Below are 18,746 nucleotides of genomic sequence, written 5' to 3' on the forward strand. Positions count from 1 at the left end.
CCATTTCACATGTGAACTTTGGCTTTCTAATATCAATTCCATGCTATATATCCCATAATCTGTTTTATCTCAGAAAATTAGAATCTCATGGGTCTAATCAGTGCTGATATAGTCTCTTTGTATGCATCCCTTAAACTATATACAAAAATACACTACTGTTAAATTCACAAGTTTCTTAATAAGCATATATTGAATTTTATATAACTTTATTTGTATAGAAATAGACTTTACAGAATGAGATATAGTGACTTTAAAGTTGCTAATACTTTAGACTTCAGTCTGAACTACATAGGGATACTACCTTGTTCAGTTTCATAGCAGATTTTTTTGTCTGTTTAATATATAACGTGCTGAAGGTTAAGGCTGAAGGTGGATTATAGATCAAGTTTCAGGTGCTTAGACTGAGCCACATATGAAAACTTCAGTAGTATGCAGTCTTATTATATGTTTTGAACAAATACAAATAGTCCCATAGAATCAAGTTCATTACAAAATGAATTTGTTTTCACAAAATACAGGAAATATCTCTGACAGGGAGGGCATTGCCTTAAATATAATGTACAGTTTTTAAGGGACCACCTTTTTTTTAAGCAGAGGATTTACTTTCTTTGAGTAAGAAAACTTTCTGACTGAATACTTGATATAGTCTTAGAGCCAAAATAGCTCCTGTCATTCTGTGCATCAAAGCCATCCTTCCATTGTTACCCCCAAGTAACATTTTCTAATGTATTCTTACTGTCATCTTTACTATGTTGTTATAAAGATGGCAAAAGTACAAAACTGGATTAATAGTGACAGATGTAATCAAGATTATATTAAGAAAAATAACCCAACACCCTCACCACCCCCCGCCAAAAAAAAAAAAGTCCCCCTAAATATTTCTGTGCATTTTTTCAGGGACTGATAAACTTGAGAGAGTAATAATCTGTCTGGTATAAAGACCTGAATAGATGGATGACAGTAGCTTTGCTCCACCGAATTCCACTGTTTACAGACTTTTTATTCTAACACAACTAGACTACTAGATATATATGATTATTAATTATATAGATGTTTTTACCTTTGATTCAGTATTAAAGATATTATCAAGAAACCATTCTTTGGAATCTCACTTTTAAATTAGTCTGTGTAGTACTTTGACAATGGAAGTTTTATGTAGTTGACAGCTAAGTTTTTTGTGGGTTTTTCTTGTTGTTTTGTGGGTTGTTTGTTTTTGGGTTTTTTTGTTGCTGTTTGTTTGGAGTTTTGGGGGGGTTGTTGTTGTTGGTTTGTGTTTTGGGGGGAGGGGGGGAGGTGTTTTGGTTTTTCTCCCCTGAAATTTAGGTCAAGTTGTCACTTTACCTGCTATCTCAGACCTCCCCTGCAGTTTATTTTCTAGTGTCCTGTCGAACAGTTCTGAATGTCTCAAAATCAGAGATTTCTGTCTTTCAGAATGAAAAGTTACTGCATTTTCTGGATAAATTCTAACCACTTCCGTTCCTGTTAATGTTCTTTTACACTGATGTGCAGTTTATCAGAGTGGTCCATCTTTAGTCCCTGAATCATTATGATCCAGATTCCAGTGTTTGGACCTCACCATGTCATGTAGCTACTCACCTCTCTCCCATCTCAGTTGCAACCTCATGGCTGTGGAGCATCAACTTTCCTACCACCTCACTACTTGCATTTCATATGGTCCCTTACTGCCTTTTTTTACTTGCTCAGCTGCCCTTGTGGCCAGGAAGGCTAATGGCATCCTTGGGTGTATTACAAGGGGGTGGTCAGTAGATCGAGAGAGGTCCTCCTTCCCCTCTACTCCGCCCTGGTGAGACCCCATCTGGAATATTGTGTCCAGTTCTGGGCCCCTCAGTTCAAGAAGGACAGGGAACTGCTGGAGAGGGTCCAGCGTAGGGCAACAAAGATGATTAAGGGAGTGGAGCATCTCCCTTATGAAGAAAGGCTGAGGGAGCTGGGGCTCTTTAGTTTGGAGAAGAGGAGACTGAGGGGTGACCTTATTAATGTTTATAAATATATAAAGGGTGAGTGCCACGAGGACGGAGTCAGGCTCTTCTCAGTGGCAAACAATGATAGGACAAGGGGCAATGGGATCAAGCTGGAACACAAGAGGTTCCACTTAAATTTGAGAAAGAACTTCTTCTCAGTGAGGGTAACAGAGCACTGGAACAGGCTACCCAGGGAGGTTGTGGAGTCTCCTTCCCTGGAGACATTCAAAGCCCGCCTGGACACATTCCTGTGCGACCTCACCTAGGCGTTCCTGCTCCAGCAGGGGGATTGGACTAGATGATCTTTTGAGGTCCCTTCCAATCCCAAACATACTGTGATACTGTGATACTAAAAGAGCAGCAAAAGTGGCAGTGGTCAGAATGGAGAAAATGAGTCTGTGTTAACAGTAGAGCTTCATACTTAATCTGACATTGTGGGTTCAATGTTACTAGTGTAGTCAGTTTCACTAATTGTTAACTAGTACACTATATGTCTTAATACTAGTGTATACCAATTGGAAATGTAGAACTGTATCACTTAGGTAGGAAAGAAAAATGTTTGATGCACTTTTTTCCATCCTTTCCAAGAAGATACTAGTAGCAACAAAAATAAATCTAAAGCCATAGAGACAACAGATGGCTGTAAAAACAGAGGAAAATATAATATGAAGAAAGGATGAGTGCAGAAGAGAGTATTATGGCTTTGTGTGATCCTTTTTAAAACATCTTAAAAGTATCAATGGAGGAGTTTAAATACAATTTTAATAAGCAGTATTTAAGTGAGCTATAACAGAGTTGATACTGTAAATCAGCTAATTGAAGAAACTTCTAAAACCAAATTAATTTACAATTTTAGAAGCAAGCACCCTTAATTGACGCATCGGCTCCCACAGGAATTGTTTTGCTCCTAGTGGGGGCCCTGAACAATTCCCAGACACAGGTTATATCCACACAGATCATACATATTCATTACACTTCTTAGAAATTCTTTGCACATGCATTACATTTCTTGGAACTACTTAGCATATGTAAATGTCCCTTACACATGCGCAGTTCAATATGTCAGTGGTCTTTCGGGGGTCCTGGGATGAAGTAAGAAGTCTTTCTCAAACTGTCTGCTGCTTGACCCCAGGTTCTGGGCAGGCACAGTCCCTTTGTTATTCGTCTCGAAACCACAGAGGTAGTAACTGGTCTCAAGCTGGTCTCAAGCTGGTGTTGCCACCTTATCTTCTGAGAGCAAGGGCATTGCCTCCTATCCTTCTCCTGCTTATCTTAACAAATACCATTCTTGTGACTTAATGCCTAACAAGTGCCTAAAACCTAACATCTGTGAACCTTATTCTTATTAACTTATTTTATTACTAATTGCTGATTTTAGGTATCAGAGTAATAATTATTTTTAAAACAAATTGTATTCATAGTGAAAACGACGACAACAAACCCAATTTCCCTGTTATGTGCATCAAAATTTGTTTGCTATTTGCAGAGAAGGAACTGAGCAAAATTGTTTATTTTTCATTAGCATGTCATAGTTTGCTGTTTTCATTGGAATTATGGACTTGTACACATAGAATGCTTTCAATATTTCCTGTCCTTCTCTAGAAAATATAACAGTTCTTGGAGGAAGAATGTGGACTTCTCAATAAAAATAGGGGATTTTTTATAGGTGACATGCGAGGCAAGAAAGCTTACACTTCTAATTATTAGGTGAATAGAACTGTAACAGAAATGAGTAAATTTTAGTGACTAATCAAGGACTGATATACAAGTTTCATATAATGCTATATTTGCTTGTTTTTTTTCTAGTGGCCAAATGTAAATCTAAGGAACTATAAAGAAGAACAATTGCACAGGTATGTAAAAATACATAGACTTCATTTGAAGAAAGAAATTTTTTAAAAATGTGGTTTAATGTTGCAATAAACTATTCCTTGATGTGTCACATTTCTAAAACTTAATCTATAGATGAGCAGTAAAAATGAAAATTTAGATAATTAGTTTACAATATTTGCTTTGAATAAACAGATCCTTAAGCTTTAGTGGTTTCTTTTCTATGCACAGATACTTCATATGTTTACTCCCTAAACAAGAATCATATCAGCTTTACAAATGCCCTATTTCATTTTAAACTTTAAAGTACTACCTCTTTCATATTTCATACATTAGTGTTTGATGTCAGCAAAGGATTGAGTTACTGTAAAACTTGTACAGTTGGTTGATCCTTTCTAAAGAATTGTAGGTTAGATGTTTAATAGCTTTAAAATGCTGTTGTTCTTGTTTATAACTAATTACAGTATCACAGAATGTTAGGGATTGGAAGGGACCTCGAAAGATCATCTAGTCCAATCCCCCCACCGGAGCAGGAACACCTAGATGTAGTTACACAGGAAGGTGTCCAGGTGGGTTTTGAATGTCTCCAGAGAAGGAGACTCCACAACCCCCCTGGGTAGCCTGTTCCAGGCTCTGTCACCCTCACTGTGAAGAAGTTTCTTCTCATATTTAAGTGGAACCTCCTGTGTTCAGTTTGAACCCATTGCCCCTTGTCCTATCATTGATTGTCACTGAGAAGAGCCTGGCTCCATCCTCGTGACACTCACCCTTTAGGTATTGATAAATATTAATGAGGTCACCCCTCAGTCTCCTCCAGGCTAAAGAGACCCAGCTCCCTCAGCATTTCCTCATAAAGGAGATGCTCCACTCCCTTAAGCTCTGCGCTGGACTTTCTCCAGCAGTTCCTTGTCCTTCTGGAACTGAGGGGCCCAGAACTAGATACAATATTCCAGGTGTGGTCTCACCAGGGCAGAGTAGAGGGGGAGGAGAACCTCTCTTGACCTACTAACCACCCCCCTTCTAATACACCCCTTCTAATTAACCCCCAAATCTCTCTAATTTCTCTGTCGTTCCATAAGTTGATTTTGTTTTTCTTTTACCATTAGTGTTTTTGTGATGATCTTATGGCTGTTAGTGAAATTCAAGATATTTTTTATATAGATCCCTTCATTTCATAGAGATACAACTAAAGCAGTGTGTATATACACAGTATTAGGGAGTTCCTTTTCCCTAGGTTTCCCACAGCAGAGACTCAGGTGTGTCTATTCCCTAACAACAGGTATGTGTATATCCATACATATATACGCACTTAAATATACACCTATTTATATACATTCACATATAAATGTGTCTGCTAATATATATTATATATTTATTGCTAACAACCCAGAATAAAATACACTTCATTTGACAAAATTTAAAGAAGCCCTCAGATTTCCTTTATAATTGGTCCTGCGTTTGGAGCTGGGATAGCAGTTTACTCTCACTTCTTTAACTAAAGGCAGTGCCTTACTTATGCTTTCTTAATACTTGACATATCTACCTTCAGACAGAACTTTGTGTTCTTTTAAAACAGAAATGTGTTTATTTTTTTTACTAAGAATTGACAGGAGGAAGCTCTTTCCTGAATATTTATTCCTGCAGTGCAAAATTCAAGCTATACTGCTCACCATGGTTTCAGAAAGTTTGAGTGAGAGTCTGCATTTGCAATCACAGAATCATAGAATTGTTTTCATTGGAAAAGACCTTTAAGATCATTGAGTCCAACTGTTAACCTAGCACTGTCAAGTCCATCTCTAAACCATGTCCCTAAAAACCTTTTAAACACTTCCCGGGATGGTGACTTCCCTGGGCAGCCTGTTGCAATGCTTGACAACCCTTTCTGTGCAGAAGTTTTTCCTAATATCCAACTTGATACCGTTTCCTCTCGTCCTGTCGCTCGCTACTTGGCAAAAGAGATGGACACCCTCTATGCTACAACTTCCTTTCAGGTAGTTGTAGACAGCAATGAGGTCTCCCCTCAGCCTCCTTTTCTCAAGGCTAAACAACCCCAGATCCCTCAGCCACTCCTCATAAGACTTGTTCTCTAAAAGGGTTTTGTTGCCCTTCTTTGAACTTGTTCCAGCACCTCAATGTATTTCTTGTAGTGAGGGGCCCAAAACTGAACACAGTGTTAGAGTTGTGGCCTCACCAGTGCCAAGTACAGGAGGACAATCACTTCTCTAGTCCTGCTGGTCACACTAGTTTGGCCTTTTGGCCACCTGGGTACACTGCTAGCTCATATTCAGCCAGCTTTTGATCAACACGCTCAGGTCTTTTTCCACCAGGCAGCTTTCCAGCCACTCTTCCCCAAGCCTGTAGCATTGCACGGAATTGTTGCGATCCCAGTGCAGGACCTGGCACTTAGCCCTGTTGAACTTCATACAGTTGCCCTCAGCCCATTGATCCAGCCTGTCCAAATCCTTCTGTATGGCCTTCCTACCCTCAAGCAGATCAACACGCTCACCTAACTTTGTGTCACCTGTGCTCAATCCCCTCATCCAGATCATTTATAAATATATTAAAGAGAACTGGTCCCAATACTGAGCCCTGGGGAACACCACTCGTAACTGGCCACCAACTGGATTTAACTCCATTCACCACAACTCTTTGGACCTGATCATCCAGCCAGTCTTTTACCCAGCAAAGAGTACACTCATACGATCCATGAGCAGTCATTTTCTCCAGGAGAATGCTGTGGGAAACAGCGTCAAAGGCTTCACTAAATTCTAGGTACACAATATCTGCAGCCTTTCCCTCATCCATTAAGCGGGTCGCCTTGTCATAGGAGATCAGATTGGTCAAGCAGTGCTTGCCTTTCATAAACCCATGCTGACTGGGCCTGATCTCTTGGTTGTCCTGTATGTGCCACATGATGGCACTCAAGATAATGATCTCTATAATCTTTCCTGGCACTGAGGTCAGACTGACAGACCTGTAGTTCCCCAGATCCTCCTTCTGGATGTAGGGGGTCCCTGCTCATTGCAGGGGGGTTGGACTAGATGACCTTTTAAGGTCCCTTCCAACCCAAGCTGTTCTATGATTTGCTAACCTCCACTCAGCTGGAACCTCCTCAGTTAACCTAGACTGCTGATAAATATTTGAGAGTGGCTTGGTGAGCAGCTCAGCCAACTCCCTCAGAACCCTTGGGTGGATGCCATCTGGCCCCATAGACTTGTGGGTGTCCAAGTGGTCTAGGAAGTAAATAGGAACACAAGAACAATTAAGCAAAATGCGTCCTTGTTACTAGATTAAAACTCTTAATACCTTTTTTGTTTTTATAATTGATTATAAGTGCTTGGTCTAATTTCTCATGGCTTTCAGGCATTTTTTTTACTAATTTATAAGGTGTCCCCTCTAGGGATACTGAAATGTGTGGTGGTCTGTTGAGATTATTTGGGTTAGTCAGATGTGAAATATTTTTTTCCTTCCTTTTTTAACAAATTCATTGAAATAATTATGGAATCAATTGTTGACTCTGCAAACTCATTGTATGTATGAAGTGCAATAGTTTTGGTGAGTGTCACTTTCAAATCATAAAGAAATTCAGCCTTCCTTAAGGAGCACTTCAGTTGTTCCTTCATTATAAAGTATCATGCTATAAAAATATTAACCAACTAAGTGTATTTTGTCAACCTTTGTTGTCTTTTAGGAATATAACTTAAAATATGTTGAATTGATTGAAGAACAACTTAATGAAGCACTTACAACTTATCGCAAATCTGCTGATGGTGATAACTATGTTCATCGAAGCAACCAAAGGTAAACACTCCAAAAGAATCCTCTTTGAAAAAAACTCAAGAGTAACTCATTGCATTACACTGCGGTATCATTTATTTTTAAAGAAAATTTCAGAATTGCTGAGAAAACATATGATTTCTTTTTCTACCAGATTACAGCGACCACATGTCTACCTGCCAGTTCACCTTTATGGCCAACTGGTGCACCATAAAACAGGCTACCATTTATTGGAGTCTCAGGTGAGGATAATAACTATTTATAACTTGAAAGTTTTTTAAATAATATTGTAACCCTTTTCAAATATGTTTTAAAAGATATGGCATTTAAACAGTCATTGCAAAATAAGTAGATTATGAAAGTCTTAAGTTACATGGGGCAAAAAAGTTGTGAAGACAGTCTTTGCCATCTAGTCTCATGTAAAATTCCTTCCTGACAACTGAAATATCAGGGAAATACTTTGCAACATTTTTCTTAAAATGGCTAGCCAAAACTTAGAATGGAAAGCAACTCACCAATAGAAATAATTTTTTAGTCTGTGTGTGAGTGAATTATATATTGACAAGTAAAACTGTGCCTATCCTTTTATGCATACAAAAACATGGAGATGAGGGAATAAATTCTTTCTAATATCCTGAAGAGCTAAGAAAACAAACCCTATGCTAATTCATAGTTGCATAAATAAATCGACTTTTAACATGAGTTTGCAAGATGATATAATGAATTGTATATAATAATCAAAAAGTTCAAGAGAAAGCTTATATATTGTAGCATGTTCATCTGATGAATGTTATCTTAATAAAATCTGAATTGTCCCAATGGAGCCAGTGATAACGTTAAGTTTTCTACTTGCTTTACCATTGCTGTTAATTTATGGTTATTATTGATTATTATGATAAAACTACCACTATTTTATTTTGGGGTACGTACTTTAAATTAGCACTTTACCTTTATTAAAACTGCAAGATAAACTGTTTTACTGAGGTCTCCTCCTTTTCATTTTCAGCTGAGTATGTTTTTTCTTCTGTTTTTCTCCTCCAGAATATTGTTACAGATCTAAGTTACACTGTTCATTCCCCAATGCTGGATAAGTGGGAAGGAATTAAGCAGCTGAAAGCAGCCCTTTGGGCCTTGGTTAGTAATACATTTACAAACTTTTTGCAGCTGTTTGAGTTCTGTTATGACTCGATTCTGAAACAACTGAGCAAAATGGCTTAAAAATCATTATTTAGGGTTTTTGTCATAAAATGTGTGTGACTTTCCAAGTTAGGGGAAAGTACTGGACTTTCAGATGAAAATTGTTCACTGCACTTGTTTTTTTCTGAGTCTTAATAGTCACTTTGTCTGTCTTTGTTTGTTTGTTTGGTTTGGTTTTTGTTTGGTTGTTGTTTGTTGTGGGAGTTTTGTTGTTTGTTTGGGGTTTTTTGTTTGTTGTGGGGGTTTTGTTTGTTTGGTTTTAATTTGGTGGGGGTGTTGTTGTTTTTTTTTTAGTTTTTGTTTGTTTTTTTAAACCAAATAAAAAGAACAGATTGACACATGTAGCAACAGTATTACTATGGAACCAGTGGTTACCACTTGCTGTGGTCTATTTTTAATATATTTACTGTGGTGTTCCAAAATTCAGTTTTTCTGGAAGAAAGTTGGCTGCCACTGTGTGTGAATATATACGGTCATGACATTCCTGGTACTTGGGATAACATGGGGAAAACCTAGTGTTTATGCCTATCCAAGCTACACTTCTCAAGTTGCTTTGTCACCTCAACTGTTTGTCTGCCTCTTTCTTGTCTTCCCCAAAGTTTATTTTGGAACATTTGTCCAAGGTGACTCTTACTGGAAGATATTGTAGGTATGTAATAAAATGCCTGTTTAAGAAGAATGTAAAATGAGCAATTCAAAATCATACTGCTGGCTGTAGTAGAACTGGTAAAATGAGGAATATGTAGTAGTTAACTGTGACCAGTTTTAGGTATTATACGGACTGTCCTGAGTCCTTTTTTGGATTTGCATGACTAGGAAATGCCAAAAAGGGTACTCAAATCTCTCATTGCTTTGAGAAGATATGGCTCGAAACCATACCACCAACGAACAATAATGTAAAAAACTTTACACCGATAGTGTTATCGATCACATCAAAATCAAAACATTTGACAAACTGTTTTATTCTAGGGCAATATTGGATCATCAAATTGGGGTCTTAACTTGCTTCAAGAGGAGAATGTAATTCCCAACATAATGACTCTTGCACAACATTGTGAGGTTCTCTCCGTTAGAGGGTATGTGTATCTGATTTATACATAAAATTTACAGACGTTAGTTCCAGTAAGGTTTCAAATAGCATTATCTAATTTATGAGAATATAGTTTTAACACTTACTTGGAAATCAGTTATTAAAGAACATTGATCAATCTCAGTCCTATACAATCTCAGAATTGCATAGGAAGTCTAAAAGAACATGCAGTAAGCAAATGAAACCTATGAAACAAAGATACATACTACTTTTTCCTTTTTTAAAACACAGTTAAAATATTTGCTACTTATATTTCTGTTAGAATCAATTTATTATTCTATCATTTTTATTCAGTATCTTTTTTGAATATTTAAAAGAAAGCATAGTCTTTTGCCTAATACTGCTACTGCATTAATGTTTTAATAGTTTTCAGGTATTTTACTGCATTTCTTCAGCTTCCATTGATTTACAAATAAAAATGAGGAACAAAAAGCTATTTGGCTATTTTGTGAAGTTTCTGCTGAATTCTTTTTTGAAACTGTTTCCTTTCAAGAGAGAAAAAGGTTTTGTTAAATTAGATGCTTTTTTTCTATATATATATTAAATATAGAACCTGTGTCTACGCGCTTGGTCTAATAGCCAAAACTAAACAAGGATGTGACATTTTGAAGCACCATAACTGGGATGCAGTGAGACACAGTCGTAGACAGCCTTAGCTATTGGTCCCTGATGACATGGAGCAGCTCTGCAATGAACTTTCTTCTGTACCCAGTATTCTTAGCTTGAACTCTGAGTCTACCAGTTCTAGGCATAACAGTGAAAGTGAATCTACACCTTCAAGTAAGTAACAACAACAAAACCCAAACAAACAAACATAAAAAAACCCTCAAACAAGCAACAACAATATAAAAAATCCACCACAAAGCAGCATTTTGGTGTTCTTACTGACTTTTTGGCAGGATGAGTTTCAGGCAAATAGCTTACAGGTGCTATTGCAAGAAATAGTGCAAGCCAGGGGACAGTTATATGTATTCAGAGAGACATAATCAAGTGAGACAGAAGAGAACAGTGTCCTAAATTTATATTTGTTGTAGAAATAAGAAATTTTAACATTAGAGTAAGCTACTAGTTTTTTATGTCAAGTTATGGCAGATTGCTATAGCACCCTGCAGAAATCTCCATGCTTTAGTTATAAAGATACATGTATTTGTTTGTCCTCAAAGAAATAAGGGAATATTTCGAATATGTATTCTGTGTATACACAGACAAACATATATACGCTATTGCTGTATATTTTGTGTATCTAATACATTTTAATTTTACTATTGATATTTGGAATTTAAATCCAGAAATATACACTGAAATAAGATAGCGTGGCTTTTCTTTTGAAACAATGAGATCTTTAGCTCAGGTAGTCCTGAAGATACTTAATTTATAGTACTAAGTTCTGCAGAAAAAATGTTGAATTAAAATTGTGGTAAAACACAGTCTCCCAGTTTAGGTTTATAGAATTGCTTACTTTTTGCAACATAGTTTATAGACTTTGAAGAAACATCCATTTTCAGTGACAAAGTCTCATATAATTTCAGGTATGTTCATCATGGAGGATGACTGTTTTGGTAGTACATCCACTAGTACATTCTTCCTAGATATCACTGGAGATGCAGAACAAATATTTTATGATAGACCTGGACCTTCAAAAGATAAAGACCATAGTCCCTTTCCTTTCTTTTCTTCTAGCAGATTTGTGAAAAATCGCATTCTAAACTCTCTTACTCTAGCTAATAAAAAACATAGAAGTAGCAGTGATCCAAAAGGAGGAAAGCTGACATCTGACAGTAAATCAGGCCCGAGGCGAAATCATACTGTAACAGAACCTTTGAATAGCATAGATTTTCCTGTTGGGGAAGAATTCAACCCTGTTTTCAGAGTTCCTAAAATCCAGGCTTTACAATTAGAAACTTATTTTGTCAGAAGTAAGCACGTGGAAGATACTGATAGTACCCCAAGTATTGGAGAAAATGATCTGAAGCTGCCGAAAGGTCTTGGAAATGAAATTCACCATGAAAACACAAGCAGAGAGAGACTAATAGGAGATGGTACTACACAAACACATTTCAAGAGTCGTAGCTTAAGTTTTAATACAGATACCACAACAAGTGGCATAAGCTCAATGAGCTCTAGCCCTTCAAGGGAGACTGTAGGTATGGACACTACAAATGTAGATACTGACTGTGGAAGTTTGAGTACTGTGGTAAGCACAAAAACAGTCAAATCAAGTCACTGTTCAACACAACAGTCTAACTGCCTGCCTCTCTCAAAATCCAACTCTGTATCCCTAGTACTGCCAGGATCTTCTCATACACTTCCCCGAAGAGCCCAGTCTCTTAAGGCTCCTTTTCTTGCTACAATAAAAAGTCTTGCTGACTATAACTTTAGCTACACAAGTTCTCGAGATGCCTTTGGCTATGCTACACTAAAACGCTTACAACAGCAGAGAATGCATCCTTCACTGTCTCATTCAGAAGCCCTAGCATCTCCAGCAAAGGATGTGCTGTTTACTGACACTATTACCATGAAGTCTGGCAGCCTGGATTCTCGTCTGACCCCAAGCCAGTAAGAGATTTTTATATGCTTGTTTCTTACTTCAAAGCTGTAAGAGGAATTAAATAAGAAATGTATCTTTCTGTTGCATTAAGAGGGTTAATTTAGCAAAAGTTAAGCTCCCTTGCATTCCAGCTTGTCCTCAGTATTTTCTCTGGGGGCTGGGTGCGGCTGAGCTGAACTCCTGAGTGACGCCCAATTACATCAAATAACCTCAAGTTGGCACTATAAGTCTGATAGTGCTCAACAGCCGATCCAGTGTAATGTTGAATTCACACGATTTTGGATTCACTAATAGTGCAGGATCAGGTCGTGGCTTGCACAGATTCATGAATAGTATAATATGTAGTATAAGTCTGAACGCATACAATGAGAAATTCTCTTTTAGATACCATTGATAAAATACACCGTCTGCAAAAACACACTTTAGTTGCAAAAGTACGCTTTAGTTGCAAGAAATACATATTGGTACCAAATATATATAAATTCTAAAATTACTATATAGCACTATTAATGTGATTACAAATATAAGCTTGAAGTCTAAGTGTCCCAGAGAAATATTCGGTATAACTAAATGCGTAAATCTTACCCAAAAGCTCAGCCCATCAACTGGTCCCAGAAGTCTATTATGCTGTTCTCTTCTCAGTCAGTGATGGTGCCTTCCCTAACTTTCCTCTATTGTTAGGGTATTTTATACAATTTTGTACATTTAGGTGGAGCTTGAGTGACTCTAGTCATACATACCTTTGTCATTGATTGGTGTAAAAACTCTCAATTCGATTTTTAAGGTAAGAATTTCACAGCACTTGCTCAAGGAAGCAGAGGGGCATGATGGAGGCAAATTTCTTTTGAGGTGGAGGTGTGTTTTGGTATTATAATGAGATTATACTGAGCAAAGTTCATCCACAGGACAAATTTTGGCACATCTGCTGGTTCAGTAATTAGCATTTTGGATGGAATGGAGCATTTATCTTTTAAAATTGGCAGCAGCTATGCCATCTGGTTCCTGTACCTGCCTTATACACAGGGCCTCGCCACGGCATCTCCACACCACTTCACTCCCCCGTACTTCTTAGGGCCAGCACACTGAGCTTCCCTGTACATGACTATCCAAGAATGCAGGCCAGATGGAGGGAGGAACCATGCAGAGCAGATTTCTTCCCTGCTGCACAGCTGCCTTATATGCTGAAGACATGGATATAGCTTTATTCTCAATAAGTGTATCCTTGATAAGCAGTTTAAATAGTTTACCCCCTCAGTAATTATTCCACACTTTCTAATACTTTTTTTCCAACTTCATCTAAAAGTGACAGTTGTTGCAGGATGATTCTGTAACTTTGCTGAAAGCAATACCAATATTAGGATAATAAGCTATGAGAAGTCTGAACTTTGTAGGTGCTGTCAGAGAAACCCAGCTTTCATAGCTGTCCTCAGTCCCTTTAATGCTGTTAGAGACAAAGGAATATGTTTCCTTCTATCACATTTACTTCCTGTTATTTTTTATTAATATTTAAATGCAATTGGACTGCTAACATTACTAAAGTTACAGTCACACAGAATTGCTCGTGCAGTCAGAGCTGAATTTCAGAAGAGAATTTTCTCAATATCACTTGGTGAGGTTTTAGGACAGGGACTCCTGCCAATATGCTATACTACTGTTCACTGTGGCACTGAGGTCAATGGTGAGATACTGGTACCACTAATATGAATGTGAGTTTGACTTCTTAGCTACAACAGAGCAAAGATTTTACTCATAGGGTTTATTTTTAGATTGCAGTGTCACCTCTCTATTTTTGAGTCTTCTGAAGACTAATTGGATAGTTATATATCTAGCTCATGACACTGACACTGTTCCCGGCAGCTACAGTCAGTGCTTAACAACTTTGTCTCTCTCTTGGGAGAAGTTACCAGCACATTAGTCACTTCCTTACTGCACAGAAGAGCAAATGCCTAGTCCCTGAATTTCAATCCATATACCCAGTTGAGTGTCTATAGTGCCTGTTTATTACTACTAGTTTCCTTCCTGATTAAGAGCAACATTATTTTTTTTATATTTTTCACATGATTCTGGAAAGATGCCATAAAAGACAAATTTTGTTCCCTTTGTTCAGTTAAGTTAGAACTAGACTGAGTGTGCTGATTAAATTTAAAGATGATTCAGTAGTTAGGCTACACCATCCTGGAAATCAGAAGTGCTGTTCCTTGCTCTGTCACTGGCTACCTGTGGTAATGCAGGAACAAATCAGTGTCACTTCAGTGACAGTACAGATTCTGTTGTGGCTATAGTCATGCTGTACCATTTCTTGCAGTCATGCCCTTGATATACAAAGCAGTCTCTCTGCAGTGGACTTTCATCCTGAGACTCAGCATGCAGTGTAATACTAACAGTATTCCTGATGCTTAGCTGTTCATGATCTCTTGTATCAGTGGTTAGGGGCAAGGATTTGAGCTGACCTATTTAACATTGAACTGAAATTACTGGAGTGCTTGTATCTCTGTGAAGGTTAAAAAATTGCAGATGTTCATATTACAAAAGATTGGCAGATTGTCTTGGATGCTGATATAATTGATTGGAAAGGCTATGATTTAACTACTATATGTATTTTTCTTACTGGTTACAGATGAGTGTCTCCACTGAATAATTGTGATCCATTTAATTTCAGAGTATGCTACTACTTCCAGTTAAAAATTGTCTTTAACTGCAGTTTAAGTAATAAATTGGAAAGATATTCTGTCCATTTTTGTCTTCTAAGGCCATTCTTCTCTTAGTCTTCAGAAAATTTTCTTTGATTCATGCTTTATTCACAAATTCAGGTGTTCATAGCAAGTAGTGGCTATAAGTTGACTTCAGTGATGTTTCTAGTTGTTCCATTCATTCAAAAGGTTGAAAAGCTTATTTCTTTCCACAATTATTTTGTGAGGCTAAATTTTCCATCTCTGTCTTTAAAGATCAACCAAAAATGTTAAGATGCATGTCTCAAATCCTGATCGTGACTCTCGCTCCATCATCTGCAGACATGATTTCATGAAAACATATCATTAGTGGTGAAAAACACTGATAAATCTGTTAACTTTTCCAAGAGAAGCAGGAGCAAATGTTTAGGATTAATACTTATGTCTTTATATTGAGAGTAATTATAGAATTCTTTATTATGAAATAACTAATGCAATTGGTAACTCTGGGTTTTGAAGTATGGCTTGAGTTTTATTGTGAGTCCACTGCTACTATAATTAGCTTCGGTAGGAATTAGTAGCAAGGAAACTGTCAATGTCCCATAATCCATGTTCTGCACCTTCCCATTGCATAATAATGTCTTGAACGACACATAGTCAAACCATAATAATTTATTTTTCTTTCCGTATACATCTATTAAGCTTTTATGGATGAGAAGACATTTTAATTGCCCATCTAAAAAAAATGATAGAAAATTATTTCTAAGGCAGAGAAAGTCCAATGTATAATAACTTGCAGTAATACAATAAAAATTTACTGTTCCTAAGGAGTGTCCACTGCATAGACCATCTACTTAGGTTGATGAGCAGAAATGATTCATAGGTTTTTATCTTCAAAGAGAAGTAAAATCAGAGATTGCCAAATGAGAGATTTCCATCATTAGGACTCTGATCAGCACTGAGGACTTGTTCTCCAGCCTTCTCTTTCCTGTCTCCTTTCCCAACCTATTTCTTTCTTTGTTCCTCAGGCTGCTTGTCACAGTCGGCTATGTTCGCTGTGCAGGTTCAAGTTTGTTGTTTGTCTGTTCATGTTGAGCAAATTCTTCTTCTGTGCTTTGGTGACCTAGTGGGTGGTTCCTTTAGAAAACAGGAAAAAAAAAGTTCCTTGCTCACATTTGTGGTACCTAGCAGGCTCAAGCTCTGTGTTAGCAGTTTAAAAGCCTAAAATCTTTACTGACTGTCTGGGCTATAAATCTTTGAAGCCTGGTAAGTTGGAGAAAATTTGTGTTTTTACAGGGTTGACAACCCCTTAACCAGAAGTTCCATCCTGCTATCTTTCAAGTCCCTGTCCCGGGACTTTCAAAAAAAAAAAAAAAAAAATCACACATTTTTACCCAAGGAACTGCAAAACCATGCAATACAACATGAGGCAGAACAAAAGCAGTGACCCTATAGTTGTAATTTGACAGAGTAACAAGCTCTGGGTTCTACTATAGGAAGATGAGGATAATCTTTGTGTCAGCAGTCCTTCTTACTTGTAATCTGCCAGAATGAGAGATTTGCCCAGATTATGATTTATTATTCCAATGTTACAGGTTCATGAAAGCTTTAAGTTATGCTTCATTAGATAAAGAAGATTTATTAAGTCCTGTTAACCAAAACACACTTCAGCATTCCTCCTCTGTTCGCTCCATGGTTTCTAATGCTACGTATGGTAGCTCTGATGATTACATTGGCCTTGCTCTCCCAGTGGATATCAATGAAATATTTCAGGTATGTATATGAAAACTTAATGGATTCATTTGCATTTTCATACTGGAAGGTAGTTAACTGTTGCATTATCATCAGAATAGATTAGATCTACAGAAATTAGGAAAACAGATGTGGTACTTTTAAGGAATGCATTTTGGAGAAAAAGAGTTACTTTTCTAACCCTGTTTACAGAAAAGTGCTAGTCTGTTTTGTATTATTAGGCAAACAATGACACAAACTAGGTTAGCAGTGTGTTAAATAGTGGTAGCATAAATGCATTGTCATATGATTTTTAGTGAACAGCTAGCTTTTATACTAAAATTAGCATAGTCTGTGGACATTTGTTACTATCTCTTAAGCCAACTAATTGATATGTTCATTGGTCAAACATAAATTATGGGCATAATCCCATAGTAACCTCACTGCTACCACGATTTCTGCTACTGTGATCTCGATTTGATATTACTTTATTTGTATATCTATTATCATAGCATTAAATTATATTGTCTTAACCTCACAGATATATTTAAATTAAAACGGGTATCTTAAGTATCTTATCGATTACCTTCCTCTCTCTATTTAGTTAAAACACATTCTCATCTAGCAAATTGATGCATCACAATGTTTAATATTCTGTTACCTAATTATCAAAAATAGGACATGATCTATGTGAAAGGTAAATCACTGGTTTCCTTATCTTTAGTTCACTTAGTCTTTGCTTTTCAAACCTAAATTCCTTGCTTACTAATCTCAAAAAATTACTAAAGCTAGAGCAAAGGCAAAATTTTCCATCATACCTGCTCCTATTTCCCCTTTATGAAATGACTATTTTATTTATCCTCCACAGTCTTTATGGCATGCTTATGTTGCCTCACTTTTCTCTCAACTCTACAAAGAGAGTTGAGACATGTCTCAATTCTGCAACATCTTACAGGCAACATTTTAGATGTCCTGGGTGGTTTTGTTCTACTTTCCCAAGGTCTCAAGTGACATAGAGTGATCATGGACAGATCATTGATAGCCATTTCTGGGTCACTGGTTTCCTTACAGCCTGTCAGCACTATGTTTTACCATTTACTGACTGTTCATAAGTTTACTTAATAAATGTTCATTCACAAAAGTATGTTTTTCTCATTGGCTTTTTTTTACTACTCAGGAGCCCATTCTTAATTTCTTCCTCCAATTAGATCTTTTTCCTGAAGGAAAAAATTGACAACACTTTATTCCCAAAAAAAAAAAAAATCTATTTTTCCTTTGTATATAATTATCACCTGTGCTAATTTTAGGTTTCACTTGAATATTCCAGGTAAAGGAAACTCCATATTTCCAGAAGCAAACCACACTTCCATTTGATGACCGTGGAGCTAGGGTCTTTGTACCTGATGCAGAAGGTATTGGTTTTGTTCCTCTTTTGTACCTTCCCATTGTTTGTACATTGGGTGGGGTGCTGAGTTTTATTTGATGATTTTTTTCTTTATAGAAAATGTTATTTTTAGCTGTTAATTTCTGAGATCTGTGTTCTGGATCACAGAATCACAGAATTGGCTAGGTTGGAAAAGACCTCAGAGATCATCAAGTCCAACCCTTGGTCCAACTTCAGCCCATTTACTAGATCATGGCACTAAGAGCCATGTCCAATCTCAGTTTAAAAACCTCCAGGGACGGTGAGTCCACCACCTCCCTGGGCAGGCCATTCCAATGCCTGATCACTCTCTCCGTAAAGAACTTCTTCCTAATATCCAGCCTAAACTTCCCCTGGCAGAGTTTAAGCCCATGCCCCCTTGTCCTATTGCTGACTGCCTGGGAGAAGAGACCAATCCCCACCTGGCTATAACTTCCCTTCAGGTAGTTATAGAGAGCGATGAGGTCACCTCTAAGCCTCCTCTTCTCCAGACTAAACA

General features: G+C 37.3%; 1 pseudogene; it reads left to right on the forward strand.

The window, feature by feature from the left end:
* LOC136114541 (rapamycin-insensitive companion of mTOR-like) overlaps positions 1 to 18,746 on the forward strand; it is a 96,218-nt pseudogene that overhangs the window by 50,037 nt on the left and 27,435 nt on the right.

Source organism: Patagioenas fasciata, chromosome W (assembly GCF_037038585.1).
Source record: "Patagioenas fasciata isolate bPatFas1 chromosome W, bPatFas1.hap1, whole genome shotgun sequence".
In the NCBI taxonomy this organism is placed as follows: Eukaryota; Metazoa; Chordata; class Aves; order Columbiformes; family Columbidae; genus Patagioenas; species Patagioenas fasciata.